The following is a 9,950-nucleotide window of genomic DNA, read 5'->3' as shown; positions in this document are numbered from 1 at the left end:
ACTTGAGTAATGGTTACCAGTCCTGCTATGGGACAACACCAGTGCACTCACCAGGATCTCTCTGGGATTGCAGCCGAATGGGCTGCATTACTTCGCTTTCCAAGCAGGAGCAGGATAAGCCTTTGAGGGACCATGAGAACAGCTCTGACGTTGGCTTCTCTTTCCCCTTCTGATGTTTCATGTGTCTGGAGCAGGGCAGGCTGGGAGGGAGAAAGGAGTTTGTGCCATTGGCACCTTCTGCTTCGGGCTCCGGACAAAGCCACGAGCACGCTGGTGGTGCAAGCTAACTTTCACAGCAATTCAGACTCATCCGCGTTCTCCACACTCTGCAATGGATGAGCACAGAGTAAGGTTTATATTAACATGGGGTCAGAGTTTCCTTGGCCCTTGGATTGAACTCTCCGCCCTCCCTTCACGCCACACCCTGACCCTGCAGACAAACCCGTTTGTTTCTGTTGGGAGGATCAGGCCTGGACTCTGGTCCAAACTCCGAGAGGTTTTGGAAATGGTTCAATACTCTACAAGGGATTTGGGGGCATTTTTTCCTGACCGTGATTTATTCTGTGCCTTCAGAGAAGCCAACACGTCTCAGAGAATCGGTGAGGAACCAATGAAAAGAAACGTTTTGAAGGTACCAGCTGGGACATTACAGAGAGGAGAAGGAAGGCAAAACAGTTCTGTTAAAAGGCAGAAAAGAGGAGACAAAACAAGGAGGAAGGTGCTCCAAGGGTTAATTTGCAGAGTCCTTGTCTCTGGGGTTAAGTGTGGTCTAAAGTGCAGGCTTCATGGTCTCCCCACCTCAAATCTCCAGGCCATTTGGCTTGCTTGGTAGAACTCCACATGGGCCAGCAGTGGACGAGCCGGGGGGCAGCCAGGCTGAAGGTCAGGAGGGAGGCGTGGGAGCAGAGTTCTGCGCGTGGCAGCCGGTGAGGCTGCTGCAGATGGTGCAGGTCAGCACCAAGAAGCTGCCGTGGGAGCACTCTCGCAGCGGCACTGTCTGCAGGAAGCTTTATTGGAGGAGCCCGTTAATGAGTCAAAACCTCTCCCCGAACAGCGATGAAAATAAACTACAAAGGGGGAAAACACCCACTCGAATGTACTGAGACGTCAGGAAACCAGAGCCCCCCCGAGGCTTGTCGGGGGACGTTTCAGCTCTCCTTTCCAAGCAGTTCTTTCATGGTGGGGGCCGGCCAAGGACAAAGGACTTGTTATGTTTGTTGATCATGGTCCTAACAACGGAAGGGGGTGGAAGAAAAATGCTTCTCTCAGAGGCAGAAAGAACAGGGGCCGCAAGCCATTTTAAAACCACTGGCTGATAAGTGCTGGGACCTGTGAGCAGGGGTTCAAGAGAAGCAGCGAGATGGAGGGAGACACCTCATGGTCCCCACCTCCAGACCCTCCCCTTTGGGTTGCTATTTATAAATAGGCTGTTTCAGGGATAGCCTAGGAATGGAATTAACTGCACGAGGGCGCTGCACAGGTTGGCAAAGGCAGCCTGCAAGGAGCTGGCACTGGTTTCACAGGATGTCCCCGGGGCTGGTCTCTGCTTTGTGCTGACACCGAGCTGGAGATGTGGGAGTAGGGGAAGTACTTTGATTTTCAGGGGAAGAGCTGGGGAGGTGGACACAGAGAGTCACTGGCAGCTTTACAGCCCGCTGGGGGGCCAGCAGAGAGATGCCAAGTGGGTGCTTATTTCCCAGCAACGGAGCAGGCAGGGGCATATGAAACTTGCATTTGTGCTGGAAGATCCTTTAGGCTGCACCAAAACTCATGGCACTAGCAATGCTGCTCCTTCTGCTTCCCCTGTGCATGGAGCTGGTGCCTGGCTCCTCACTGGCAAATGCTTTGTCACTCCATTGGCCTGATCACAAGGACTGCTAACACCCTGATTCTTGCGCCAGCTTCCTTTGCCTGGCCCTTAGCCGGGATGGAAACATGGTATCAGTCCAGCGTTATGTGCCAGTAACCCCCATTAACTTGCTGCCTCTCCTGCAAATGGAGTGGCGATGGTAACAAGACTTAACCCTCAAATAGCACTTTATAAACAACCCACTTCCCACTCCTCTGCGGCCAGGGGAATCTATGACCCCACCCTTCACAGATGGCAAAGGAATGTTAAGTGTCTTGCCCAGGGTCACTCTGTGTCAGTGGCACGTGTGTCTGTGACTGAATGGTGCATTGGACTGTAATTAATAACGACAACACCACACACACCCCTTCGTACCTACGAGAATATTAGGTTTCCTTTGCCCAGGAAAAACCACAGGCAATGAACAGACTTAAAATCTCCAGCCCCAGGAACTGGTGCATCAGAGGAAGGAAGAGTGAACAGGAGCATCACTGTCAGCTGTATTGTTCCTCCTCTCTGGTGTCAGGACAGAGAAGGGTTTTGGTCCCAAATTAACTGGCTTGGCGGTCCCCCAACCTGTCACTATCTGGCCCTCCCTGAGAGAGCATGCTCCCTGGGGAGTGGCGCTGGGGGCCCCCCAGAAAGCTGCTGTCCCTCCCAGAGCCAAAGTACTGGTTTGCGTCAAGGAATCTGCAATATCCATCCTGCCGCAATTGGTAACAATATTGGGATGAAATTAGCTTCCCTGAGCTGCAGAGAGGTCAGTGTGCAAGGCCACAGTTAATCCAGCAGGCCAAAGAGAACAGAAGCCTCTTTGCACTGGGAAAGGAAAACAAAGGGTCTGTTTGCAATCCGCAGGGCTAATTCAAACAGTATTCCTCAAACACTGGGGAGACAGGCCTTCCGAGCAAAGAGAAACCAGAGTTTCCACATGCAACCTCAGCCACACAAGAGTCAGCAAGGCCCAGGGACACATGGAGCACTGAGCCAAGTAGCCAAATGCCTCCCAGAGCTGGATGCACCCCAGTGTATGTGCCCCCACAAAAGACACTGCGTGTCCTACCCACTACATTGAATCTGAGGTGTAAAGAGCAACGTCAGCTTTCACAGTGCCCACAGACTTGAGCTGCTCCCCTGAGCACTGATTTTCAGCTCTCCAGCAATACATGGGCATAGAACCGTTCTCAGCGGAAACAAGCCAGGGTGTTCTACACAAGGGAAAAGCTATCGCCTCCCCAAATCCAGGTCAGAGCGTCCCCAGGGAGCAGGGCTACACACAGACACCGACGGCTTTCTGAAGAGTGGGGGCATTTTAAAATCAATGTGTAACATCGATGGAGCTGCACCAATTTGCACCAGCTGAGGATCTGGCTCTTTGTTTTTCAAGAAAGACTTTTGACTCGGGGGCGGTTTTTACTAGTCCGAAATCCCACTGTTACTAACAGCTTAGTCCAATAGTCTCAGCAAAGAAAAACAGCATATTCCCCTTCACTGACATAGTAGTGCAATGCTCCAAGGCAAAATCCACTTTGAAATTGCAGGCAAGATCCATTTCACAGCAAAACCCAATGGGCAACATTCTGCAGCAAAAAAACATATTTGTAGTAACCTGTTTCAGATGCTTAAGGAGCTGGAAAAATAGAAAACTGCCTCTGTGGTTCTGTGGCAGAGATACGAATCTCCTGTCTTCTTTTTCACAGATATTCATGTCTTAAAACATCAGCCTCTTTGCCCCCCGCGCATGAGCCTCCACCGCAGCTTGTGCAGGCTGTGTTAAGAAAGTGATAGTTATTTTTGCAACTGGAGCCGTTGTTTATGTAATAAGTCAGGCATTCAGGATAACTATATTACTGGGGACCGTGGACCGCAGGTGTTCAGATATATTAAAAACAAATGCCCAGCCTGTCAATCATTCGACATGAGATAATCATTTTGAAAAGGAAACCTTTGTGTTACAAGGCGTGCAAGAAATGCCAGATCCCAGAGTCTAGGTTTCCAACCGAGTCAGCCATTTGCAGGCGCATCCTTTCAGACCATATTCTTCCTTCCCTTCCGGTCTCCTTTTCTACCGTTATTTTGGCTTATATTTTGAGAGATATTAGCAAGGGTGGATGTGGAGCCGGGGATGGGTAATACAGCTTTTCTGCCAGTAATGGAGTGCCAGCCAGAGACGGGTAAGCACTAGTGCATGCCTGTACACAACGGGTTGAAATCAAACTACGATATGCTTTACTGGGTGTAGTGTGCGGATGCTGGTGGCCTCTGATAGACCAGATGATCTGGTGGGCCTTTGCCAGCCCTAGCGCTATGACTCTAGTGCAATCAGAAGTTTATTAGGTGGGTGGAATTCTACAGCCTGCTGTGCAGGAGGTCAGATGAGACAGTCAGAATAGTCCCTTCTGGCCTTCAATTACAGTGAAAGACTCAGGAAGCTCAATCAAAGGGAAGATGAGGAGGTGACTTGATGACAGCCTATAAGCACCTGCATGGGAGAAGATTTCCGATAGCACGGGGCTATTCAGAACGAGAACCAGTGGCTGGGAGCTGAAGCTAGATAAATGCAAGCTAGAAATAAGATGCAGTTTTTTATCAGGGTGGGGAATTAATCTCTAGGGCAGCTGACTTGGTGACATGGTGTATTCGCTACTTGGAGCCTTTAAATCATGATTGGGTGCCTCCTTCTGAACAACATGCCCCAGGCTCAACCAGAAGCTACAGATTTGATGCAGAAATCAGGAGGTGAGATTCCCTGGCCTGTGATGATCATAATGGCCTTAGAATCTATAAATATACAACCAAACAGATAAACTACCTGAGCGACTCACTAACAGCAAGGCCAGGTTTGTGACCGAGGCGATATTTAGCTCCAGCATTCCTAGGGTAAGTCTCCTTTTGGTGTCACTGGAGTGTGTCATCGGGAGGAACTCTGCTGAAGCCAACAGAATGACTCCAGGGCAGAGCTGATGTAAGGGAGATCAGGATGGGCCCTAAAGCCTTCAGTTCAGTACAAAAAGGGGGCGAGATGGTGGGAAATACAGAAAAAACATCTGGACATTTTAATGCTGTTTTCTGTTGTCAACATTTTGTCGACATTTCAAAATTCAAAGAATTGGGAGCAACTCCATCAATGGTCAGAACCCAAAAGCCTTTTAATGAGCAGTTAGCCTGCAGGGGAAGCTGTGGTTAGTCTGGTGGGTTTTCCTGGCAGGAGTTGCTGTTAGTCTGGGGGTTTTGTCAGTTTTTTGTCTTGTCAAAATTAAAAGCTTTGTCACAATATCGAATTTTGGAAGCTGGTGCCCAGCTCTAAAACTGGCTGTGTGTCTCCACTCACATAGTTGAAGGAAAACAAAGCAGTAAATTAGCCCCTATCAGAGAGAGGAGTAACGTGGGACATAATTCTAGATTTACAGTGGCCAGAGCTAAGACAGCATTTAGTGCGATATACTGTCGTGTGCAAGGATACATCCCAATGCAATGGGTCTAGGGAGCACCACTCTGCCTTTGGCTGGATCTGTTCCACTGCTCACTAATTCCTGGTGTGTCCAGTAGCCCTGTTCCTAGGGCTGGATTGTCGGAGTTTCCATTATCAAGCTCTATCTTCAGGGGTTTATTGCTCAGCCGTAAACATTTGCTCCAGGCTGAAACTTGATCTACAGTTGTCGGCTGCAATCTGCAGTGTTTTCAGAAAAAAAGAAAAGAAAAGAAAGATTTGGCTGTTCTGTGCAAGTGTAAAAAGATTAAACCTTTCAAAAAAAACCAAACCCAAGACATTTTCATGCAACGTAATGAGTAAGACTTTTAAACATTTCCCATCCCATGGACTAAGTGCTTTGGTCCCAGAGTGGGATTTATGGACATTTAAGAATTTCATATAATAAAATGTTAAATAGGTGAAGAAATAGCCAAATGGTTTATCACAGAAAACAGTAACAATGAGCATGTGGCATCTTTGCAGTTGTCTTCACGTTACCAAACCTGCCTGTGGGGTAACTGTTGTTACCCTCTTTTACAGCTAAGGAAAGAGAGGCCTAGAGAGGGTAGGTGATGTACTCAAACTCAAGATGAATGTCATCCCTCTGCAGGGGGCCAGCAAAAGGACTTGGGTCGGTACCTTTGTGCAGGGGTGATTTTCACCTACAGCCTGTCTACTGCTCAGCCAATCCATTGGATGAGGCTGCCTCTGGAAAAGTGGTTTGATGTATATCCAAGTGACTATAATGCAAAGGAAAAGCCACACAGAGGTTGACCCTTCCCCTCAAATTCCTCTTGATCAGTCTCCTTGGCTTCATGTCTAAATCCACATGAGCATGGTGGAGAGAGATATTTCAAGACTTTTGTGGGTCTGGATTGACACTTCGATAGGCAGTGGCTGCAGAGGGGCTTTGGCGGTTTCTTCTCCAGCCCTTCCAGGAGACGGTATTTTAAAGAAAAGATTTGTAGACAGTAGAAAACAACTTTGGAATCAATAAGAACCCTGCTCTGGTTATTTCTAGTGGCTTGGCTTCAGCCAGCCAATGGCATGCAGCTCAGCAACTAGGGGAAGAATTGGGCAGAGGCAGAAACTCCTCTAATGAAACCTGGAGGCTCCAGGCTTGGGTCCTTGGGCCAACTTTGCTGCAGTTCACACATTTCTGGCAAACAAAGGCCGTGTTTTGTTGGCCAGGCTTTGGGTGACCTTGGAACCAAGTCCTTCAGCACAAAACTGAGTTTGGGGTGAGTTTGGGCAGCATTTGATGTGAGCCTGAGGCCAGTTCAGGGTGTCAGTTGTATATAAAAGTTGGCCACCTTGAGCAGAGGTTTGCTCTGGATTGGGGTGGCAGAGGGGTGGGGGAGATTCACGGGAGTCCACAGGTTCCTAAGTTACTGAGCTTCATGAAGGTTTGGCTAGACGTCTAGGCCTAGCCCATCCCATGGAGCCTCGTTCTTATAAACCATGTCCTGCAAATCCCCAGTGCTCACCGGGGAGCAATGCAATGAGGAGAGTGGCTAGGGGACCTTGCACCCCTGGTTCAGAATTTCCCAGCTTGTCAAAGTTTTATCAGGATGGTCGTGTTGGGAAGACATTCCCATTTCACTCCCAGACACGTAGCCCATTGGTGCCTGTGCATGGGTCAGTTCTCCTCTGGGCCACATCAGAGAGCCATCCCCACTTCTCCCCCACCTCCAGCAGATGATGCACCCACAGGCTCTCACCCTGGAAGCTGTGAGCAGGCCAGAGGGCTGCCCTGCCCATAGACACACTCGGAGATAATGTTGTTTCTTATTTTCCAGCCTCTTTCTCTGAGCGCTCTGTGGTGAGTCACCCTGTTTGGCTCTGATAATATGTCACCAGTGCCTACACCATCCCTAGGAGAGTTTGGGAGCTGGAGATGGAGCACTGCTCATTAAAGAAGAATTATGGCCTCTGCTTAAGTGGATCTTATACCTAAAATAAATACTCAGATGTGTCCAGACAGCTTAAAATGTCAACTCGCTTCCCTGGGAAGAGCAGAGCCATCTGGAGTCAACCGTCATTACAGCTAATGGAATGGAGAACGGGGTCTAATCACCGCCCAGCACCAAAAGGCAAGGGATGCTAGCAGTGCACGTGAAAACGCCTCCACCCCATGTGAGTAGCACAAGAGAAAACACTGGCCACTCCAGAGGTGATGGGCTGGGAAGCCTACCACGGACTGTCTGACTAACCTCTCGACAAAGACGACTCTTCTGCTTCAAATTAACCCGGTCCCACAAAAGCGATCTCATCTCCCTGCCACTGTCACTGGGGACCATTTTCCTGAGAACAGGCTGTGCCAGTCCTGAGAGATTCCTTGCCCTCGGTACATGCTTTGAGACCATGACATTTCACCCTGTGCCTGGAGCCAGGGTGCTACACAGCTGCTGCTCTGTGCTCCTCCAACATCTACTGGGTAGCGAAGGGGACTGCATGGGGCAGGGAAGCCCTTTTCCTGCTGCTGAGATATGAACACCCATGGCAGGGGGCCAGGGACGGCCCACAACATTTTGGCACCTGAGGCGGGGAGCTCAAATGACACCCCCTTGACACCTTGCTTGGGCTAAAACTTTGAAAGGTCTCAATTCTGCCTTCTTCCTGTTCTATTCCTCTCACGGTACTGCTCTGCTACCTACCCCAATAAAGGAGAAGTAACAACTTAAAATGCCCTCTTCAAAAATTTTAAGTAGCACTTAACTTTCAAACACCTGAACAGCAAATGTAACTTTTCTTGTCTGCATAGTAAACACTGGCATTTTTATCTCTTTGAATAATCAAAGTGGTGCTTTCCGGGCCTTCTTGGTTGCAAAGATTTGAACTGCTTCCTGAAGGTCCACAGTCTGGGCCAGCTCATGTTCTGTTGAGATGGTCGCAAGGCCGACCAGCCTCTCCTGTGTCAGTGTGGAGCGTAGATGGGTTTGTATTAACTTCAGCTTGGAGAAGCTGCATTCTGCACTGGCAATGGTTACAGGAAGTGTCAGAAGTATGCGCAGAGCAACAAAAGCATTTGGGAAGAGGGTGGGCATCTTATTTGTGCACATCTATTCCAGGAGTTGATCCTGCTGGAATGTATCTTGAAAGGGCTTTCGGTTCATCACCTAAATCACTCGCATCAATATCGCGCATGTCGTCATGTGTCAACACTGTCTCTAGTGCCCTGCATTGCTGGTGTAGGTCTTCTTCAGGTATAGTGAGGAGTTTTGGAATATCGTACAACATCCCAAATATACTGCTGTGTTCCTTGAGCTGCATGAAACGTTCTTCAAAGGACTGTATTGCACAATCTCGCACCTGGTTAAAGAATTCAACTTTGAATTGTCGTTTGGGGTCTCTGATGGGATTATACTGTGCCTTGTAATCAAAATGTCGTCTTCTTCGGTGACTCTTGTATTCCTGAATGGGTGGGAAAAGAGCTTCGGTGTGAAGTTCCTCTGCCAACTTCTGTGCACTCTTCAGAACGGTTTGAAATCCCTCATCTGATCAGTTCTGGCCTGGGCTGTATAGGACTCAGACTGAAGGAACTAAAGGTCCCTTCTGGCTTTAAACTTTATGAATATGAATCTGTGACTCTGATGCTGCTGATACCCAGGGCTGAGGGGCTACCTCCAGGCAGTTCTAGGGAGGAAGTCAGTCACATGGACAAAGGCCTCTGGGAGGCGGCTCCTCCATGGATGCCCGCACACAAGGCCTCCTTGCAGTCCCATTGGAGAGAGCTGACAAGGGAGAAGCAGATAAAAGGAGGATGGTACAGACACAGCATTAAGTTCCGCTCACGTTTACAGCAGTTTCTGGACCATTGTGTCTTGCAAGCACCTGTCCTGGAACAGCGATGATCACAAACAGCATGCAGGGAATCCCTTCTGCCTGGAAACTCAGCTCAGCACCAGTGCCTGGTTCCCAGATAGCTGCCCCACCTCAGGAATTGGTTCCAGTTAGAGATCAAGGTAGAACAAATTCTCTAGCTCCTTGAACTCACCCCCTTTACACTGAACCTTGAATAGCAAAAATTAACAGAAACACGACATGCCTTCCCAAGTCTGAACATTTGCTCACATGCAAAGGAAAAGAACTTGGAAGAGCATGTGTAACAGCACCCTCTGGTGACCCATCCCTTGCCTTAGAATCTCTGGTTTCAGAGTAGCAGCTGTGTTAGTCTGTATCCGCAAAAAGAACAGGAGTCCTTGTGGCACCTTAGAGACTAAATAAATGTGTTAGTCTCTAAGGTGCCACAAGTACTCCTGCTCCCATCGCCAGTGTCCTGTCCCCGCAGACCATGGTAGCTATTATTTATTGCTATTTGTATTGCGGTCAGGGATTGGGGCCCTGCTGTGCTTGGCGCTGCACAAACACATCGAACAGGAGACACTCCCTGCCCCGAAGAGTGGACAGTTTAATGTAAGGTGTGAAACAGCAGGTGGATAGAAGCAACTGACGGGTGCGTGGGGCACAAGGTAGCAGTCGGACAGTTTTGCTCAGTGCCGTAAGCAGCGGCTGCAGGACACGCTCTGAGGCTGAAGTGGAACTAAAGTGGTGCCCAGGCCCTAGGCCCTCTGCAACAGGACAATTCCCCCGCAAGAGCTTTGCTGTATTGCGAGTCTCTGGAGCGTC

The sequence above is a fragment of the Mauremys reevesii genome, linkage group 23, assembly GCF_016161935.1.
Source record: "Mauremys reevesii isolate NIE-2019 linkage group 23, ASM1616193v1, whole genome shotgun sequence".
Taxonomy (NCBI): domain Eukaryota; kingdom Metazoa; phylum Chordata; order Testudines; family Geoemydidae; genus Mauremys; species Mauremys reevesii.
The sequence above is the reverse complement of the archived record's forward strand: the minus strand, read 5'-3'. Positions refer to the sequence as shown.